Source organism: Physeter macrocephalus, chromosome 10 (genome assembly GCF_002837175.3).
Source record: "Physeter macrocephalus isolate SW-GA chromosome 10, ASM283717v5, whole genome shotgun sequence".
Lineage (NCBI taxonomy): Eukaryota > Metazoa > Chordata > Mammalia > Artiodactyla > Physeteridae > Physeter > Physeter macrocephalus.
Window position 1 is genome coordinate 86,830,405 of NC_041223.1, and position 23,306 is coordinate 86,853,710.

Below are 23,306 nucleotides of genomic sequence, written 5' to 3' on the forward strand. Positions count from 1 at the left end.
TGAGAGGCCCGCGTACCACAAAAAAAAAAAAAAAAAAAAAAAAATAGAGGAACAGTTTCCCAAAGTGTCTGTTTTGAAGGACAATGTTCCCCTAGGCTGTGTACTTTCTGGCATATTCATTTTAAAGGAAAATCATTATCATCATTACAGGCACACATCTCACATTTTTTGGGTACGTGGATGATCAAAGTATCAATGGCCCTAAAGTTTTTCCTGCCTCCTACTTCTCCCCCACCTTTCCAACTTCCTGATGGAGATGAATTTCCTGAAAAAATAGATTGCTTCAGAGAAGGTGGTACTGAAGCTTTATATAAACACTTCAGTTCATTAATGAACCCATGTGGCTGATTAGGTTCTTGGGTATGTTCTCAGGTTTCAGTTTCAAATTAATTCTTTCCCTAGAGAAAGGGACTTTGTTTCATCAACTGGGTAGAATTCCCAGCATCGGGCCATGCATACAGGATCATTTTAACAAATGCTTGTTGAAGAGGAATGTAATGATTTCTGCTCAAAAACTTTCAGGTTTGCCAATTTACACTGGCATGAGAGCTCTGACTACAACTGAATGAAGGATAAAGACTAAAAACTGAAGGAGAAACTGACTTAGGAAAATTGTGACTGCCCAATACCCAGGGCGACAAGCAGCCCTTGTGTTAAAGGAGCTCTCATCAGTGAAGCCACCAGGGGCCCTGCGGTTTCGGAACTCTGTGACGGTGTTCCATACCCTGCACCCTCGGAAGGAGACGCATTATTCCTGTCCTGGTTTCTGTTGGCTCTGCTTGGTTTTTCCAGCATGCAGCACACTGGAAAAAGTAACCTCATGTTCATACCTTTCATTCGGTGTACTGTCTCTGTTGGGACTCTAGAAATATTTACATTTACAGCCTGAAAAGATTCTTTCGTTGGTATTTCGTTGGAAGTTGACGTCATCAGTAATAAGAGCAGTAATATCAGTGATGATGGGGGATATGCCATTCCTCATTGCTTTTCTTGCCCTTTTCTGGTTCCATTCATGAGTTTTCTCCAGGAAGTCAGGATTGAACTCATAGGCACCATCTTCTCTGAAGAAAAACAATTATCCGTGCTGAAAATCAGGGCCCTGGGAAAGTTGTGTTGCTATTGTCTGGCCAGTGCAGTTTCCCCCCCGAGCCGGAGACCTCGCAGGAGGTAGAGGTGTTGCCGAAAGCTGAGACAGCCTGGAGGTATCCCACGAGGAGGGCAGCGGGGCAGGTGGTCAAGGCTGCTGCTGCCAGAGGCTCAGCCTCCCAGAGGATTCAAGAAAACTCTCCTCATGGGGTGGGGGCTGCGAGAGCCCTGCGTCCCCTTTCCGGAAGTCCCAGACCTCTTATTTTAGCCCAGACCTGCTCATTTCCAGAAAAACAAAAATGACCAAATCCCTTTTGTAAAATGCTAAATGGAAGAAAAATATAAACCTGAACAGGGTGGAAGAGTAGCAGTAAAATGCTTGACAAAGTAGGCATTTTTCGGAAGAGATCGGGAAATGCTGAAACAAATTTGGGATGTTGTATAATCAGCAGCTATTATTATTTAAACTCATGGAGAAAGGAAATGGACATAAGAAGCTTTGGGGATTGTGAAAGGAAAAATATACATTTCAAAATAAACATTATATTTACATTTTGAATGATGATATTAGAGTAATTTACTTCATTTTAATATAAGGGGAAACACTAGAACAAAACATAAATTTCCTTTTACAGGGACAAAAAGCACAAGACACATTCACCATGGCTTTGTGCTCAGGTCAGACTCTATTAAATATCCAACCGCTATATAAAGATAGAGAAGACATTTAATGGAGAAACAGGAAGTGACATCCATATGGCTCTGTCTGTGGTTTTAACCAACATCTGTTATCCTCAAAAGGCCAAGACGAAATGGTCTAGGCTAGTGGTTTTCAAAATATGGGCAGCAGAGGATTCTTCCTTCAGATTAAATCTTACTCCAAAGACCAAAATTTAAAATGGTTAAAAAACACTGATCTGCTAATTAAAGATGGCATGCAAGTCCCTGACCCCGGCCTCCTGGGCCCCTCTACTCACGTATTCAGCTACTGCTGAGGGTCCCCCAAAGCTCAGTATTAATTAAGCTTCAGTGTGACTCTGCACAGTCATTCATAAAGGGTGATTGAAAAGTAGGTAGGACATGGAAAGGGAGATATTGCTGCCATAATACTTGACAAAGATATAGATCAATGATACCTACTGCTTGTCTTTTTAAAGGCAGAATACATCTTTATGAAACCATGATATCATAATTTGTCTATTTTAAATCATATAATCAATAACTACATTAATAACTATGCACCAAACTCTGGCCACATGCCTTTTATACTTTATTGCTGAACCTGCAAGATAGGTATTTCTATTTCTAATTGAAGATTCATAAATTAAAGCTCAGAAAAGTTAAATCTCTTGTCTGTGTTAAAAAAAAGAAAAAAGCCAGTGGCAGATCCACTCTGCCAAAGTTGGACTCCCTGATATAAAAACTTGTTCTCTTTCTTTATAACATGTTGCCTTCTAATGAAATTGAATGCCTAGAGAATTTTAGAATCACATCTTCTCACCTTTAAACATCAAAAACAATCTTATCTAGCATAAATTATTGAAAGGCAGGTTTTTCTTCTTTTAAGCATTTGAGCAATGTGATAAACAGATGCTCACAGTGTCTAAACTGCTAAAGTAAAAAAGTATATATATTTAATTAATTGATGTCTTCATAAGTGAGGTTTTTTTTTTTTTTTCCAATTAAGAATCACCAATGGGGCTTCCCTGGTGGCGCAGTGGTTGAGAGTCCGCCTGCCGATGCAGGGGACACGGGTTCGTGCCCCGGTCCGGGAGGATCCCACGTGCCACGGAGCGGCTGGGCCCGTGAGCCATGGCCGCCGAGCCCGCGCGTCCGGAGCCTGTGCTCCACGACGGGAGAGGCCACAGCAGTGAGAGGCCCACGTACCGCAAAACAAACAAACAAACAAACAACAACAAAAAAAGAATCACCAATGGAAGCCCTGCTCAGAAATTAAACAAATGATAGAAGCAAAAGGTACAACACTATTAGAGATAATTGGTAAATCAGCATTAAAAGCTGCTTGTTTTATTGACCTGTCAATACACTGAATAGATTTTTAACATCTTTTTTGTGTATTATGACTCTCTAAAAGACATTTTGGATTTTCTTCATTCCATTTTGAAATTACATTTAATTAATTCTGTTTTGGTAGCTGTTAAATGAAAGAATCACATTGATGTGAATTCCTGCTTATCCTTTAGAATTCAAACATGATCGATTTCTTAGTAATGAGATGAAAAATAATATTGATATTAGGCAAGTTTATTAAAACTTTGATGATCTTACAATAATTTTGCCCCAGGGTAGCATATGTGAACTCTTAGTGGAGCATAGAGAACAGGACAGTAGACATGAAATAGTGGGCACGATTAGAGAAGGATTTTGTTGTAAGAACAGAATCATGAGCTACAAATTTTATCCTGACTCTCCTCAAAAGGTCCGACAGACGTTTACAAGAGCACTCATGCACCCAAAAATGGAAAAATCCATATATTTCATGGACGATTTGGATTATTACTGTCTCTATACTAATACTAATCCCTAGGAATCTAGAACACTTTAGTCCTTTGGTCCAAGTGGTAGCTTATTGAAATCAGATGCTGAATGAGTACTTAAATTAAAAGTGTTCATGTGGTCCATTGGCTCTTTGACTAAACAAGTGGTTGTTACTCTGGTTCCCAAATTAAGATGAGAGTAAATGTAATCAGCAACTAAGAGAATGCCACAGTAACTCTCTGTCCTGTGGTTAACATGGTTGAAAGAACCAAGTGGAAGGCCCTGATCTTCACCCCTTTATTTGTCAGGATTCTCTAGAGGAACAGAAACACAGGAGATAGATATTAGATAGATAGATACATACATACATATATACATACATACATACAGATACAAGGAGATTTATTATAGGAATTGACTCACATATGGAAACTGAGAAGTTCTACAGTCTGCTGTCTGTAAGTTGGAGAACCAGGAAACCTGATGATATAACTCAATACAAGTCTGAAGACCTGAGAACCCGGGTGGGGTGGGTGTATAGAAAAAGTTCTGGAGTCCTAAGTCCCAAGAACCAGGAGGTCTGATGTCTGAGAACAGGAAAAGATTGATGTCCCAGCTCAAGAAGAGAGAAGAAATTCACACTTCCTTCAACTCTTGTTCTATTTGGGCCCTCAGTGGATTGCTTGGTGTCCACCCACACTGGTGAGGGTGGATCTTCTTTACTCAGTCTACTCCATCAGATGCTAATCTCTTCCAGAAACACCCTCACAGTCATACCTAGAAATAATGTCTTACCAGCTATCTGGGTATCCTATGCCCAGTCAAGTTGACACATAAAATTAACCATCACATACTTTATCTCAAAAGAGTAAAATAATTAGCAATATCACATGCCTGGGCGAGTCCTGGAGATTAGCGCCACCAGTGAAGGCAAGAGACGTAGAGGTGATGATTCCAATCACATCATGACTTTATGTGCCCAGTGTCTGGAGCAGATCTACCTATCTTAGAGAATGAGTGGATTATCCTAAACTCAATTAGCTAGCGATTCCAATTGCGGATGTTATTTCACATCATATCCGTTATCATTTTACCATTTGTATATTTAAATATTTTATATTTATTTATACATATGTATTTCTTCTCCATCTCACAAGTCAGCAAAAAGCAGGATTTGTTTGTGTTAATTTAATAGGAGAAATATTATATCTTCATGAACTTGCTTTGTTGGCCCTGTACCCCTCAAGACCTTTTATCTTCCTCCCAAATCTGTATGCTGCTCTGAAACCTTGACTGCATAAGGCTGATAGAACCCAATGAATAGAAAACAGCAGGTCTGCCAGATGTCAGGTCTGTAAGCTCCTGTTGCCAGAGGATGAGAAATGATTCTTATTAAAATCCGGGGGCCTGATTCCTCAGTAGAGTTCTGGGGGAATTTAGAAGCCTGGAAATTACAGGATATTCCTTCCAAAATGAATGATAATTTGCTGTACCTCATACTCTTTACCACAAAGAATGAGACAAAACATATGATACATCCTTTTGTATTTGGCAGGAAAAATGTAATTGTTTGGGGTGTGTTGCTCTGATTCATTTATTGAGTAGCTCAAAATGCTACCAGTATTGAGAGAAAAATAGAAAAGAGTAGATATTTTAACTGATTTGGGCTGTATGTCTGTAGCTTTTTCACTGGGACTTTATGACTAGGGAAGTCAGCGTTACTCAAAGTACCTGTGTCATACTTGGATGTTTCGTGGTGTTTGTGGTGAGCCATGGCACAGAGAATCCTATGTTTTGGCATAAATCCAGGTAACAAGTCATTAACAAGTAATTATTTTCCCTTAGAGAAATAATTATCGGTTTGCTGCTAAACCCTAGCAGAGATTGAATACCTGATTATAGAACTAGGTAGCCCAGTAATTTGAGTTGCCTATCACGAACTGAGTGTCATCAGATGTTATAAACCAGAAAAAGCAGGCACGTTCCTCAAATTAAATCAGAAAATACTACTGTGAACAGGATCTGAAAGCACAAGTGTGTTACTTTCATGAGCAGTTCATGCTCCCACTGTGTTTACCCCTGCCATATGTCCACCCCTCCCTCAAGCCACAACTGCAGATAGAGGAACACGCTGTCAAAAAGAACCAAAAGACTTCCTGAAGAGCTTTCAGAGTATGCTGGAAACAGGAATACAAGAGTTGTGGCATTTCAGCCCTACTCCCAAGCTGAGTTATACGGCATCTAATTCTTTTGGCAAAAGAGAAGAAGGCTGGAAAAGACAAAGATCAGGATCTATACAAGTAAGTGGTGGATAATTGTTTGGACAGAGGAGAACTTGGAAAAACTGGTACGTAGGAGTAGGTTTCGAGGATGTTTTAGAAAGAAGCATGTGAATGGAACTCTTGGAATGGATTCAGGGTGTGATAATATTATGCACCATGTGAATGTTCACCAAAAGGCTCCCAGTGCAGTGGGGACTCTCAGTACACTGGTGGTTTTCAGTCACCTCTTTCCCAAGCCTTCTTACTGCTTGGCCAAAGGATGCCATGACCTTGAGGGCAAGGTCAGAGCTATGTAGCAACAAATATTTCCCCACTCCATGGCCCCCTGGCTACAGCCTCTACTCAGGACCCAATTTTCCAGCAGCAGTGAAAAAGACCAAAAGTAAAGTTATTATTCCCTAGGGATCTAGCCAGGTATCTGACTGTGAATTGAAACATTAGACCTTTTACATCATGAAAGGAAGAATAATTTTCCCCAACCGTACCAAATATTTATTCTGAATTTAGGTTTTCCTTCCATTTCTGACATGCTTCTTCCATTAACCCCATCTCTGAGTTTACTGAATGCCTTATTCACAACATCGTTTCTTATCAAACAACTAATTTCATGCAGACAAGTTAAGGCAATAGCCTAACACTCACAGAATTTACTGCCTTACCATGTACCTTATCACCCCAAATCACTTGACCTTACAGAGGGTTGAAATAGTCTGGATGGAACTAAGATAGAAGATAACATCTTATAAAATTTCGGTGCTGTCCTATGTGAAATGTGTATATTCTCTGAACCAGACCTGGAATACAGGAAACAAAGAATAGAAGTACGTTTCACACCTCTCACTCTCATACCTAGTGAATCCCTCACAAGTTAAGGTTTCCATTTATGTCTTTGATGTCCAGCTCTCTGTCTTAGGGTTCACCCAGGAGGTTTTAGAACACAAGGATAAGTTCTTCCGTCAGGGGACTCTACAATGGTCTCAGTGAATTGGAGGCTATTGCTTCCATTTGTCTAGTTCAAGCTCTTCCTTTTGTTGTAGGACAAAGTCACAAAATAGAGGGTTATTGATCTTGATTATCAAGGGAAAACAGATTTGCTGGAGGTAAGGTCGTAATACATTTAGAACCCAAAGTCTTCCCTAGGGTTCCTCCTAATCTGGTAGTAAAACTTGTTGGAAGACTCCAGAAATTTCAGAAAGACCAATCATCATACAGGTAAGACCATCAGTTAATTCTATTCCTCAGAAATAGTTGTTTTGATTTACCTCATCATGAAAACAGTCTCAATTGCCTGCAATCCTGGCTGAGGGCAAATGAAATATTGAATGATTCATAAAGACAGAAATCAAAAATACTAGTGATGGTCTCATCACAACTCTAGAAACATAATATCTTCCTCTGGGTGCCCTAGAAAATATAACTTAAGGAAAACTTTATGTGCTAATGCTTTGGGGATGGATGTTCAATTCCGGGGATGCAATAGAGAACTGTACAAATATTTTGAGGCAAATTTCATTGCGTGGGTATTTTAAGTTTATTCTGTTGGTGATGCACTCTAATTCCTTTGGCTTTCCTTGTTTCTCAAGGATTTAATTATTTGAATACAAAACAAAACAAAAATTCAACTGCTTTACCACCAGTGTCACTCAAAGGCATATTTCTACTGTCTTCCTCAATATTTCATCAAAATATCCCAGATTACATTTTATAGAATATTTTATTTACACTCTGTCGTGGCTGCTTTTGATTTTTTTAAATACACTTTTGCTTTCTAAGACAATTAATTTTAAAAAGACAACTCTGCTTTTTAAGTCCATTTCATAACATAATGTTAATTTCTTTTGTAGAAATGTTTACAGTTCCCCACAAAGGAAATTTCACTTGGAATAGACGTCTCAATTTTAAAGCAATCATGGTATATAGATTTTCACTTGGAAGTTTTAGGTATTTCCATGGAAATAGACGCAGGGAATAAGGCCACAGAGCAAACATCTTTGCTGGCAGATATCTAAATAAGAAGAAGCAAAACAAGAATAATCCAGTCTTGATTAAAGCCAAAATGAGAGAACAAAAAATTATTGTAAGGCAGCAAAGCGTGGAAAGAGGCGTCTACAATTTACTTGTCAAAGGTGTATATGTACTTCCTGAAGGCAAGCCAGCCAGTAGATTGTACATGTAAATTCTCTTCCTGCAAGCATTAGGGCAGGGCAATCTAATGGTTACGGGGAAAAGCACACAGCGGTGTCCCACTTATTTCTGTCAACCTTTGCGGATCTCTGCCATTGTATGTTTCTTTTTCTTGGCAATGAAATGTTACCATTGTTGCATAAACTGTTTGTTCTGCTTTCCATGGAAAGTGTCTAATAATCCATTAGCATGATAAAGTTGTTATTTATATCATGAACTCTTGCTATCCTATTCTGTACCTTTACACTAATTTTTTTCCTTCATATACAGTATTTGTTTTTTCATATGTATTTTAGGACTCATTTCTCATTTTTTCTTAAGTGAAATCTATGCTAAGAAGTCAGTAGTGCCTGCTTGCTTCTCAGATGTCTGAATAAGACCCCACTGTGAATAACAGGCCATACCCCATCTGCATGGCCTTTTTATGATTATTCTAGATTTTAGATTATGGTTCTTGTGTGCGTTACTTTAAACTAGAGATGGAGGCAAGACAGAATAAATCAGTGAATATTCCTTTTCTACCTAAGACAGCTCCTAATTAAACAGACATTTACTGAGATTCTGCCTTTGTTTTCCAGTATTTTGAGTGTCAAAGGTAATAAATCTTATTATTCGGTTGCTTTTTTGCATGTAAGAAATGGAAGATTTTGGAAAAACAATTAAGGGAAAGCATTCCATTTATTAATCCTCTAAATTAAATCAATGCCAAACCTTCTCTCTAGTGAGTTTGAGTACATAATATGTAGCATGCTAGTATCATTTATCATCAATCCAAGACATTTTGGAGTGTGAAAAGGAATGCTTTAATAATTACCCTAGGAAAACTAGGACTATTCCAGGCAAACCAGGAAATATAGTTGCCTCCATAATATATTTTTTCTTTCAAAATGTTAATTTTGTTCCCTTTTTGTGAAATAGTGAAAGAATAATGAAATGGTCCTGGAAAAAATTACATTCTACTATTCTTTCTTTCCCTTACTTTTTCACTTTCATGAGTTTGCAAAAAAGATTCTTAACATTCTGTTATTATTCATAGACCATTTCTTTTAATGTCTTTAAATGCATAAAAATACATAGAATTATAAATAAATAAAACTTCTTATTTTGAGATTCAGGCATTAAAATATTATTGAAAATGAATTTGTGGTATAGTAATATATGTGCTGCTTTATAAATGCATTAAATTACAAAATATAGCAAGTCGTTTACTATAACTTTGAAGTAGTTTTAAGTGTAATGGTATTTTGAGTTTTATGTTGTAAAAATACTTACAATTTCTGTCGGTAACAAAATCATAGATACTGCTAATCTTATTGAAACATGCCGCCTAAATAATAAAGGAAGAAACCTAAATTTCAATTAGATATTAGTGAAAATAAAGATGCATTTCTTCCCTGCCAAATTCAAGGACCTCTTAAATGATTTAACACAAGTTAAGGACACTTGGCGTAGAAAGCCAAAATAGTAAAATAAACAATTTTCCCAATTGGGTCCTAATAATCATTGTGGCCTTATAAATTAACTTTCCTATAACTTGTGTCTTCACTTTTCAAAATCACAGAAAATAAGTAAAAATTATACAGATATGAATTTTATGTAATGTTTTACTAAGATATTATATTTTAAGCAGTGTTCAAGAGCTACATGATTTTGGAAATTAATTATCAAAGTTTCCCAAATAACTTATCTGTGATGTCTTCCTCTTACAGATTGTACCCCCCATTTACCACACTGCAATAAATCAGATGTTACTTTTCTTCAATCTTTATTTTTTGTTAATAAGCTATAGCTATTATACAAGCAGTTAATAATAGAACTCAGATCTATGTCAATCAGGGCTTCAAGTTTTTTACAATATGGCACATTTTTCTGAATTTAAATGACACAGTGCTTTGTGCTTAGTGAAACTGCATCATTTACATCAAATGGTGATGAACTACAATGAATCAATTTTGGAAAAGGTTGCATTTCAAATAAAACTACCCTGGCACTTCTAGTAGGATTTCCTTAAGGTCTGAACTGCTCTTCCTTATTTTCAGAAATGTTTTCAATGCAATTCAGGGATGAACAAATTCTGTTCACCTAATCAGTTTTCTTAGTAAGTTTTCATATCAATCCTAATTAAACTTCTTCAATTCATCAGCTTTTTAAGAAGTAAAATAATAACATTTCACTTGGGTGATTCTTTACACAGTGCAATAAATGAAGAAGCAATTAAACTGTATACGCTTTGCCTGAATATACATGGAGAATGGGATAAGGGGATTGCAGGCTGAAGCAACTATATGAATGAATAAACAAACAAGATGTGATGCATGTGATAGTATTTGATTTAAAATGTCCTCTCTCAGATTACCTTTAATAAATGCTAACTACATAGAAAAGGTGAAAAAAAAAAAAAGGAAAAAAGCAACAATAATGCTCTCATAATATTTCTCAAAAACCTAGAATAAATTTCCTCTATGAAGCCAATGGAAAAGACTGAAAAGCCCACTTTTGACCAAAGTGCCCTATGTTGTTAGAAAAGTGTGCTTGTTTAACAGAAAGTAGAATATATCTTTTTGCTTTGCTTCCTGTCTGTTATTGGGTTTGGGCATATAAGGTTTTAACCAACAGGTAATTTGTGAGGTTTTTTCTTTTTTTTTAAGGAGTTAGAGGACTGTTCAACCTCTGCCGACCCTGATCAGAAGCACTCTTTTCCTGTTCAGTCTAGAGAATTGACTGGATGGCCAACACAGCCTCAGGAAGGCCAGAAAAACAGCTGGAGGTCAGGGACATCAGGAGCTGGGGGTCCAAACACCAACAGGACCACCTTTTCATCTCTGTCTCTGCTTCTCTCTGCTTGTCATATTTCTTCCCTGAGACTGGCATCTTCTCCGAAGGTCTGGAGACATAGGTTTTCGCTCTTCCCACGATTGATAACCCACTTGTTTACCACAAGAATACATTTTATATATGAAATGTAAAAGATCATTTACTTCATCTTTTGACACAATTCTGCTCCAAAACTTTCTGAGGAAGGACTCAGGTTAGCCTATCTTTTTTTTTTTTTTTTTTTTTTTTTTGTGGTACGCGGGCCTCCCTCTGTTGTGGCCTCTCCCGTTGCGGAGCACAGGCTCCGGACGCGCAGGCTACGCGGGCCTCTCACTGCTGTGGCCTCTCCCGTTGCGGAGCACAGGCTCCGGACGCGCAGGCTCAGCGGCCACGGCTCAGGGGCCCAACCGCTCCGCGGCACGTGGGATCCTCCCGGACCGGGGCGTGAACCCGGTTCCCCTGCATCGGCAGGCGGACGCGCAACCACTGCGCCACCAGGGAAGCCCTAGCCTATCTTTAATCAGGGGCCAACTGCTATGCAAATCAACTCTGACTATCCAGACAAAACACTACAAATGGCATCCCCATTGGAAAGACATGTTTGGAGTGTAGAAAGAAGCAGTTGCCTAGAGTAAGAAGCTGCTCTTTAAGACGGAGCAGTGCTTAAAAAGGTAAAACAATATTGCCCACAGTAAGATATGCAATGTAAAAAAGATGATTTAAAAGTGGTAATTTATGATTTTTTTTAAAAAGCAGGTCATATTATATACTACAGAAAAATGAGAAAGGACCTACTGTATAGCACAGGGACCTATACTCAATATCTTGTAATAAACTATAATGGAAAACAAACAAACAAGAAAAAACAAAACAAAATCTATAATGGAAAAGAATCTAAAAAAGAAATATACATACATATATGTATATATATATAACTGAATCACTTTGCTGTATACCTGAAACTAACACAACATAGTAAATCAACTATATTTAAATAAAATTTTTTTTAAAAATTAAAAAATAAAATGAGATTACATTTTCACACCAAAAAGCAAAAAAAAATATATATGTAAGATATTTTTTAAATTATAAAACCAAAGTAAGAGGTAGTTTTAACAAGCAATTTCATTTCTAACCTTTCTTGCTTATAAGAGACACAACTACAATAAAATAACCAATAAGTGTTAGAAATAAAATGGTGGGCAGAGATTTATCAAACACATATCAACATAAAGAAAGTAGACATAGGAAAACTATTTTAGACAAAGTAGAATTCAAGAGAAACCAAGTTCAATAATTTAACGGATTTTAAGAATGCTTGTATGCCATGAAAAGGTAGAATTTATAGTATAATATTTAAGAAAGTTTACAACCAAATAAAAATTATTCAAATTATATACAGTAAAAACTCATAGGAAGCAAATAAGATGTTAATTGAAACAGTTTTGTGAGAGATTTAACTATACCTTAAAAAACTTTGCATAATATGCATATGATAAACAAAGATATAAGGAATGTAAATAATATAGTAAACTTGGAAATTTATTTTAAAAAACTAAAACTTTTCTTTTCAAGTAGCCACTAAAAAGAATGGATGGCATATTAGGCCATGGGGCAACAAGAGTAATTTCCTCAAAAAATAAATCATATGAACTAGAATATTTTTCCATAATGCAATAAATCAGGACCATTAACAAAGGGCTAATAAGCAATTGAAGCTTAGGGAAAAACTATTAAATGCTACTGTATTAAATAAAATTCAAAACTATGATCCCAGAATTTTACAAAATAACTAAAATTAGAATACCACATTAGATCTCATGGGAGATGAAAACAGCATACTCAAAATCATGACCGTCAATATTTTCATTTTTAAGCAGAAATAAAACAAGTATACTGAATACCCAACTCAATAACTGAGAAAAACAAAACAAATTTATATAAAGGATAATATAATAAGAACCACGAAGGAAATCAGTAAATTATAGAATGTAGTACAAATAAAAATGAATACAATAAATTGTACTTATGAAAATTTAGCAAGAATTCCTGGTAACTCTAAATAAGAGAAAAGATAAACACAAGAAAACAAAATTAGGAATGAGATAAAAGATACAATAACCTATACAAGGAGATAGCATTTATAAGAGAATATGTGAAATTTATCCCCATATTTCTCAAGACATAGTTTTCAACTCTTCTAACTTAAGAATTACCTGTAATATTAAAGATGCAAAAGTTTAGGTCGCTCAGAATTAGAGCTAATGAATGGATCAGAATGTTTGGAGAAGGAGCCAGGAATCTGCATATCTATCAAGTGATACTTATTCACATTAAAGTTTGAGAATTACTGCTCTCCACTAAAAAAAATATTTAAATTTCTATTTGTTTGATTTTCTGTTAAAATTATGGTACCAAATTTGACTCCAATAGTAATGGTTAAAACATGAAAATGCACAAAAAATTATCTTCACAAAGAATATCTAAACCAAATGCACTTAGAATGTTATAGAAAACGTTTAATAAAGAAATAACTGCTCCAGAGCATTAAAAAGAAGATAGATGTCACCCAAGTCAAGTTACCAGCAGATTTCTGATATCCAAGCAGGGTAAAAACAGCATACCAAGCCACCCCAGAGACCAAGTTCATTTTAGACCGTAACACAAGAATTCTAAATTATTAAGAAATAAAATTCAAGAGCACATTAAAGGAATCATTCATGACAATAACGGGGACCTTGAAAAAGAATTGATCATTTAATAGAATAACATCCTGTGCTCAGGAAAAAATCAATGGAAAATATCATAAAGAAAAATAAAAATGGAAAATAAATTAGGAAACACAAAGAGCTGGCAATATAATTATAGCAAATATGACAAGAATGGTTTATAGACTCAATAAATATGCAAATTTTAATTAAAAATTCAGGGAACACTACAATTGAAATTTTGGTGGGGAAAAAAGGCAGAAAAATCCACATGGAGAATATATAAATGAGACATTGATATATGAAAATTTCTCAACTTACACAGTAATCGAAGTATTACATATTTTTTAAAAGATAATAAAGCAGTTAAAACATGAAAATAAGCACTATCACTAACTAGCTAGCAAAGATCATGAAGATGTTGAATAGCAGTGATCTACCCCAAGCATAGGCTTGAAAAAAGGATTCTGAAAAAACATGTGGTCATAATGCAAAAATTATTTTATCAAACACACCCACGTGAGGCCAGCTCAAAAGGAATCAACTGAAGTGGGCACCCAATGGAATCTGTTTTTAGGAATGGTGATGGTGAAGCTTTTGAGTCCCGTCCCCAGCATCATTGGACTTGCTGATGTATCTGTACTGGGCTAAGCAGCCTCTATGGGGTTTCTTTGCTGAAGCAACCTCTGTGATATAATTGAGGAATTAATTGTTCCTCTCTTCATATTCTCCAAGACTGATTCTCAGTCATTATTTTTTTTCACCTCTTTATTGGAGTATAAATGCTTTACAATGGTGTGTTAGTTTCTGCTGTATAACAAAGTGAATCAGCTATACCTATACATATATCCCCATATCCCCTCCCTCTGGCATCTCCCTCCCACCCTCCCTATCCCACCCCTCTAGGTGGTCACAAAGCAGCGAGCTGATCTCCCTGTGCTATGCGGCTGCTTCCCACTAGCTATCTATTTTACATTGGGTAGTGTATATATGTCCATGCCACTCTCTCACTTCGTCCCAGCTTCCCCTTGCCCCGCCCCGTGCCCTCAATCATTACTTTTCATCAGAGACAATCTCGAGTGAATTCTGTTTGTTGTCACTAAGAACACCAATTCAGAAGCTCTACTAGTTGCAGACAACTGATACTTAAAAGAATAAATCTGGCATTATTTTACTTGTTCCATTGGTTCTGAGGCGGTAAGATTATAACTTATAAACTGTAAATATTCTCTGGCCCAACAGATAACTTATTTACTCTCACCTGTGGTCACCTGGCATCAAGTGCCCATTTGATGGCAACACTTTGAAGGCCCCAATATCCGTTTCTGTAAAACAATATGATGAGCATGAAAAGTACGAGATGGATCGATGGCCTCTAATTGCGCTGGGATGCTCCAGAAATAAAATGACAAATTCAAAGTTCTAATTGTTTTTTCAGGCAGAGTCAGAAAATCAAGGTTTTTCTATGCTGTGCTAAACGAATTTCTTGTCACTTGTAGCCACAGGGTTGAAAGTGGAATAAATAAAAGTTAACATACAACCCCGTGGCTTGAAAACTTACATCAGTTGAATTGTAATTTTGCCAAATCTCTTATGTACATGTTAAAAATGAATAGGGCACCAAGAACTGGAAGCAGGACTCATGGAAAGATATACATGGTTTAAAGCAGTAGTTCTCAACTGGGGGTGCTACCAGTCCCAGAGGGCTTCCGTAAACACGTGGAGGTACTTTTACTTGGGCATGCTACTGACATTTATCACCTGGGTATGAGTGATTTTAAATGCTCTAAAAAATATGGGAAAACCCTGCACAAAGAAAAATTTTCTCACCTAAATTATACTTAGCACTCCTATTGGAAAGCACTAGCTTTGAGTGATAAGTACTCTCCAGTCTGACTGAGCCTCCTTTGCCTACAGAACCATCTCCTGGTCTCCTGGCAATTATGGTTGTTTCAGTCTTGCTTGAAGACCCATTAACAACCCTACCAAAACATTTACCTGGAAACATGAAACAGGATTAAGTCTAGCTGCATTATCAGGAAAAGATATTAACAGTATTTAAAACCTAATAGAACTATTTTCTATCTCACTTAAAAGTAATCCAAAAACAGGTAATCCAGACTTGGAAAGGGTCCTCCATGGTCACCAACACCCCAGGGTCCAATTACTTTTCTATTCCCCATCTTTAGTGAACTGTTACATTGTCCTAGTTCTAATTCCAGTCCACAAGAGAAGAAGAGGATGAAGAAGAGTGAACCCCATTTTTTAAGGAACTTCTCAGGAAGGCCATGCAACTTCTTTATGCCTCTCATTGGCAGGACTTGATCATGTGACAAACCCAGATGCAAAGGGAAAGGTACTATTTTAGTTAGGGCATGTGATTGTTCCTATAAAAAGTGGGTTCTGAGATTAATGTGGAAGGGGAGAGTGAATATCAATGCTGTGCCACACAAAATCAGTCCAGTATCTCCATGCCCCTTCCCAAGTTATCCTTGTTTATAGGCTCTGGGATGTAAAGGTTTATGCAGCAAGCAAAATTCAATATGTTGCTAATCCATATCACTGAAGACTTGGAGAAAATGTATGAGAATGGGTTCCAGGGGGCTAAACAGAGAGAAACATTGTTATATCTGACTGAATTTAGTGAGACAGATGTATCTACCAGACATTTTGGATTCAATATACTAGTTGAGATAGATGGAAGTAGTTTTAACCTCCTCTATGGTTTTACTGAAATATGTACTTCATAGTGTACTAGACCAAACAATTTTGAGATACAAGAAATTCCTTTTTATATCATAGATAAAGGAATCCAAAAGCTTATGGAGAAAAAAAAAGGCATGTAAATATGTTATGTGAAATTGACTGTGATTTTGAAAATAAGAACACTGATTTATAACCAAATATGTATCAGTTGTAACCAGAAGATAATCTTTTTCCATAATGCTGAAAGACACACTGGATCTGAAAGTGTTCTAAACCTTTGATAAGTGTTGCAGTGGCTAACTGTTGTATGACAAGAATATTGATAGAATTACTGGACATTAAAATGGGCTCCTTAATTTCAAAGATACTGAAGGAATCTGGACTGGCAGAGGCCAAGTTGTGCCACTTAACAGAATTGGGCATACTTACTCTAATACACAGCAGGGTAGAGTGGTCATTAAAATGGTAACATCTATAGAGATTACTGAAATCATTATTGAGGATAAATATATAGGTTCAGGTAGATGCAAAGTGAACTAAGGTCTATGTGCTTTGCATAAGCAAATACATTCTAAATCTGATGACAGAGATGTAACATTAATATCATAACATTAGAGTCATGGCACCTTGCCTAATCCCAGATCTGAGTCAGTTCAAGACTGGGAGTCCCTTGAATATACCAAGAGAAAAAAGACTTGCAATAATATCATAGTCTGTATGGTAAATTTTTCTCCTCATCTTTTTCAATGAAACTTCTGTCCTGATAGTGGGGTAACTGTGAAAAGGGGCAAAGGAAACACCCATATTATTCCGAGGTGCTTGGTCTCCACGGTTACTGTTCAGAGTAGAGGCTCATATGAGTTGTGTGGTCTATCTGTTCAGCTATGTGAATCACGAGTATGAGAAACGCCTACCAAACTCATTTTTTAATGTACAAAGACTAGAAGGTGGCAGATCAGAGTGCTGTACTTTTGGGCATTACATTTTGGCAAGAAAAATAAGGTGGCAAAGAAAATGTCGAGTATTTTCTTCACAAGACTTTGCCAGGTTTTTCTCAGGAACTAAAGTCCTCTCCAGTACTTCTGATTCCCATTAGCCAGAAATACGTCACATAGTCATAACTGCAGAAAGGCTAGGAATTTGACCACGATATGGTCAGCTTCTAGCAGAAAACAGCATGGCTGAAGCAGGTTTGAATGGGTATTCAGGTAGAAAATCTCCTTACCTCAAGCGTAAAATGGAGATTGATCAACTTCCGTCTCATTTGGGGCCCCATGCCATCCCATGCCTATCTTGCGAAAACCATAGTTTCTAAGGATGTAGTATAAACAGATAAATTTAAGAAATACCAGTCACTAATGGAATAAAGGCTATCATGCTAGTGGTAGCTAAGAAAGTCCTCTTGAGGGGAAAGGAGGGGAGAGATAAATTAGGAGTTTGGGATTAACATAAACATACTACTATATATAAAATAGATAAACCACAAGAACCTACGGTACAGCACAGGAAAATCTACTCAAATTTCTGTAATAACCTATATGGGAAAAGAATCTGAAAAAGAATATATATACACTATATATATGAACATGTAAGAATATAATATATTATATAAAGAATATATATTGTATATGAATATATATGAATAAAATATATGTGAATATATATGAATATATATGAATTATATATTATATATGAATTATACATTAAATGTATATATTAAATATATATAATTATATACCTCATATATTAAAACATGTAATTTATATAATTTATATAATGTATATTTAATATATGTATTAAATATATATCCTATAGTTATCATTATATGAATTATATATTATGTGAATTATAGTCTTATATGAATTATATTCTTATTATATGAAATATATATGAATATATTCATATATAATTAATATAATACATAATAATTCATCTATAATTATAGTTCATATACTATAAATTATCTATATATATGAATTATGATATATCATAATTATAATATAATTATAATAATTGTGAAATATAATTCATACATATCATGATTCGTATATAATAGATAATAAATTATATGTCTTATACAATATTTATATAATATTATGTAAATATATATTTATAATGAAGTGAATTCATATATATTATATATGAATTGTATATGAATTATATATAATATATGACATATCTCATATTATCATAGTATGATATATTATATAATATATATCTTATATATAATATATATTCATATATGAATATATGAATATAAATGAATATACATAGATATATATGAATCACTTATATTTTAATATATGTTATATAATTAATATATAATAATTATATGTAATATAATATATATTTATAATTATGTGAATTATATATTATATATGAATTATTATATATGTGAATTCTAGATATATAATTATATATAATATATAAATATGATATATGAATATATATGGATATAAATGAGTATATGAATATATATGTAAATCACTTTGCTGTACACCTGAAACTAACACAACATTGTAAATCAACTATACTTCAATAAACAAAAGGAAAGGCCTCTTCAGCTACCCCTCCCTACCACAATAATAAACCAAAATCAGTACCACCTCTCTGGGGGAGAGATTGAAAAAAGCAAGAGTGATGATTTCTAACATATCACCATTTAACTTGACTGTTCTCTGTGGACAGAAGAGTCTTGGAAGTGCTATTTGATTAGCATAAGTTTAATCAGGTAGTGAATGTAATTGCAGCTGCTGTTCCAGATGGAGACTCTTTCCTGGAGCAAATCACCACAACTCCAAATACCTGAGTGTATTTATTGATCTGGCTTTTTAAAAATTTCTATCACAATTATCAGGAAACTCCAGAAGTGATTTGCTTTCACATGGACAGCTGCACACATCCAGCGTCCCACAACAGGGCTCTGCCAGCTCATCATAACTGAGCCACAGTTTAGTCTACAGGAACCTTTATTACCTCACTGTCTCCAAGGCATAACCCTGAATCTACTTAAGTGATTACTCCGTGCTCAGATAAAATGGTGAAATGGAAAATGGAGCTCTAGACATCTTTGTAAGACAGATGTCCAAAAGCAGGAGATAAATGGCATTTGCCACTCAAGTAAAGCTAATGGCTCAGAGCCCCAAGACATGTTTGGAGATCCCCTTTTTCTTTGCCTGTGCTCTCCAAAAAGCAGAGCTGGATATATGCAAGTAGTTTATTTGGAAAGTGATCCCAAGAAACAGACGTGAGTAAATGAGGAGAGTAAAACAGGAAAAGAGGGAGAGACAGTTTATTGTTTTGTCAGTTCTACATGGACCTTCCGAACTGAAGAGAATGCACTTCAGAACCGTCCACCTAAGAGAAGGCAAGAGGATGATTTACTCATCAGTTCCCTCTGCCATGGGTCAAAGTTTGTAATTCTAAGTTGTGAATGCATGATACCTGAATGGGTTTCCACAGGGCCCCATACCACATCGTCAGAGTTGCCCCAGGATAGGAAGTAAGAAAGGTATAGCAACTTTGGACTCTCTGTGGAGCAGTAAAATATGCCTCAAACTTGTCTGCTTGGGCATCTATCTAGCATTGCCCAGCCCTAACTAGCTACAGGCTGCCCGTGGGACATTATTACCTCTGCGCCTCCAGACTGCCCATGCATAAATACCAAGTGAGGTTTTGCGGGTTTCCCATGCCAATGCATCCGAAGGGCCCAGAGACAAGAAGCAAGGTCCGTTTGGGCAATGCGGGTGAGGCTAGGGGGGGTTTGCTGCAACTGGTTGCCAGAGTAATATCCGGAGCAAAAGGTGGGCTGAGGGAATATGAAGTGATGTAATTAAAGCTTTAGATAAATGCTCCAGAAAGCCTTTGCCTGGCACACTGCAAGGAATAGTAGGAGACATAATATTTGGTGAAACTCGTTGGACTTTCACGATAACAAAAACTCCATTTGGATGTGCTATTGCAACCCATTTTCTGAATGACCCAAAGTCTGTCAGTTTTGACTGGGCCCTAACCAAAAGAAGGCTCTCTGATTTGACTGGTATGACTAAACCACAGATGCAATGTTCTTGAAATATCTATGGCATGTTGTGACGCTGAGCAATGACTCTTACAAACCTCAGCTGGAAGTTTACAGCAGATGTCTCCAAAGTTTGAAAGTGAATAGTCTCCTCCTGAGAGGCAATTTTTGCCTTGCTTCTGAGCTGCGATGAAAGTGGAATGCCTAACTCTAGGGGTAGAGGTAACCATGAGCCTGAACTGCCTTTCATGACATGATCATGTGATCAAAAGCCATAAAATTTGGGGTCAACAGCAGCATAGCAAATGGATTTTGTGTATATGAGACTGTGTAGGTAGGTACACAAGTGAGTTCCATAAGCCAGTTTCTCCTGTAAATGTCGGCTCTGCCCTTCCCTTGCCATACGTGCCTCAACCTGCAGCTCACTCTCATGGAGCTCTCCACAACCAGATGATTCAGAAGAGAACGTTTGAGCCTGTTTTCCATATTACTCAGCAGTACACACTGACACTTGATGGAAGTAGGTTTTTGGGGAAACAGTCCCACTCATGTGACCCTGAAGGGCATTGGAGACAGGAAATATTAATGATAAGCAGAAATTCCAACAGTTATCCTTGTGGTTCATTGATTCCTGGATAATGGTTACAATTTCCATGAACAATCAATAACTTAGAAAGAACAAGATTAGAGGATGGGAGACAAGGATGTTTGAAGGCAGTTTATGTAGATAGAATGAGTCTTAAATGTAAGAATATTTTTATCTGATGTGTTTGCCAGAAATGTCTCCACTGCAAATAAAACTCTCATAATCAAGTGTATGTAATGATCTTCCCTGTGGATGTCAATCTGCCTCATTGTGCAGCCAACCCAATAATTATTCATTAAGCTTATTAGCGAGGAGTGCATGTTGGTAGGAACAGATGTCATGCATGGGCTCAGTGACATGGATTTTCCCTTTCTAATACTCACTTGGCTACTATTAAGGTTGAACATTCAGTTGGCCAGTGGCTGTGTCTGACCCTGATCCTCTTACGAGTAACAAAACCTAAGGGGATCCTTCAGCCAACTCACGGAAGATTAATTATGCTAGACACTTTTTGTTTTATGAATAAGGTAGTAATTTGTCCTCACTGGAATAGACACTTCATATGGATTTGGATTTTTTTTCTTGGCTTGCCAATCTTCTGACAGTAATACCATCTGTGGGTTTTACTTAGTTCCGTATCAAACATCATAATATCCCATGCAACATCTTTATGGCCTAGGAACTTATTTTTCAGCAAAACAAGTAACTAACGTTTAATATGTGTTTTTAAAATTATTATTTCATAGCTTTTAACGTTCAAATTGTATTTCCTCCCTGAGAAACATCTTTGCTATCTCTTTAAGAGATATTTTCTGAATTTCAGTATGTGGTTTAACCACATATACAGATATGATTAAAACACGGATCATGTTAAAATATATGTTAACTTTCCTTGGCCCATTGAACATTTATCTTTACAAAGGTAATGAAATATACAGTGATAAGATTATGGGATGTCCCAGAAAAGTCTTAGCTATCTCCAAACACCAGGGTATTGCAAATATCCCACTGGGATTCTGATACATAGGCATGAATCTCCTCGGCGGTCATAAGCATCTTTTGAACACCATTTCGTTAAGATGGTTTCTATGGTAATGTAATGGAAAGAGCTATAGTGCGATCCAGATGCTGTTAAATGCATGATTTTTTTTACAGGTGGCACATCAGACACTATTAAAATAAACACATAGTTTTTAAAATCTTTATTGGAGTATAATTGCTTTACAATGTTGTGTTAGTTTCAGCTGTAAAACAAAGTAAATCAGCTATACATATACATATATCCCCATATCTCCTCCCTCTTGCGTCTCCCTCCCACCCTCCCTATCCCACCCCTCTAGGTGGCCACAAAGCACGTGCTGATCTCCCTGTGCTATGCAGCTGCTTTCCGCTAGCTATTTTACATTTCATAGCGTGTATATGTCAGTGCTACTCTCTCACTTCGTCCCAGCCTCCCCTCCCCCTCCTCGTGTCCTCAAGTCCATTCTCTACGCCTCTGTCTTCATTCCTGTCTTGCCCCTAGGTTCATGAGAACCATTTTTTTTTAATATTCCATATATATGCATTAGCATACGTTATTTGCTTTTACCTTTTTGGCTTATTTCACTCTGTATGACAGACTCTACGTCCATCCACCTCACTACAAATAACTCAGTTTCGTTTCTTTTTATGGCTGGGTAATATTGCATTGTATATATGTTCCACATCTTTATCCATTCATCTGTTGATGGACACTTAGGTTGCTTCCATATCCTGGCTATTGTAAATAGTGCTGCAATGAGCATTGTGTTACATGTCTCCTTTTGAATTATGGTTTTCTCAGGGTATATGCACACTAGTGGGATTGCTGGGTCATATAGTAGTTCTATTTTTAGTTTTTTAAGGAACCTCCATATTGTTCTCAATAGTGGCTGAATCATTACATTCCAACAGTGCAAGAGGGTCCCCTTTTCTCCACACCCTCTCCAGCATTTATTGTTTTTAGATTTTTGATGATGGCCATTCTGACTGGTGTGAGGAGATAGGTTTGGATTTGCATTTCTCTAATGATTAGTGATGTTGAGCATGTGTTTGTTGGCAATCTGTATATCTTCTCTGGAAAAATGTCTATTTAGGTCTTCTGCCCACTTTTGGACTGGGTTGTCTGTTCTTTTGATATTGAGCTGCATGAGCTGCTTGTATATTTTGGAGATTAATCCTTTGTCAGTTGCTTCATTTGCAAATATTTTCTCCCATTCTGACAGTTGTCTTTTCATCTGATTATGGTTTCCTTTGCTGTGCAAAAGCTTTTAAGTTTCATTAGGCCCCATTTGTTTATTTTTGTTTTCATTTCCATTTCTCTAAGAGATGGGTCAAAAAGGATCTTGCTGTGATTTATGGCATAGAGTGTTCTGCCTATGTTTTCCTCTAAGAGTTTTATAGTG

The 23,306-nt window shown here is 36.5% G+C and overlaps 1 pseudogene; it reads right to left on the minus strand.

Annotated features, from left to right (window-relative positions):
• Nucleotides 1-532: 532 nt before the first annotated feature.
• Nucleotides 533-23,306, minus strand: part of LOC112067397 (NEDD4-binding protein 2-like 1) — a 41,512-nt pseudogene continuing 18,738 nt past the window's right edge.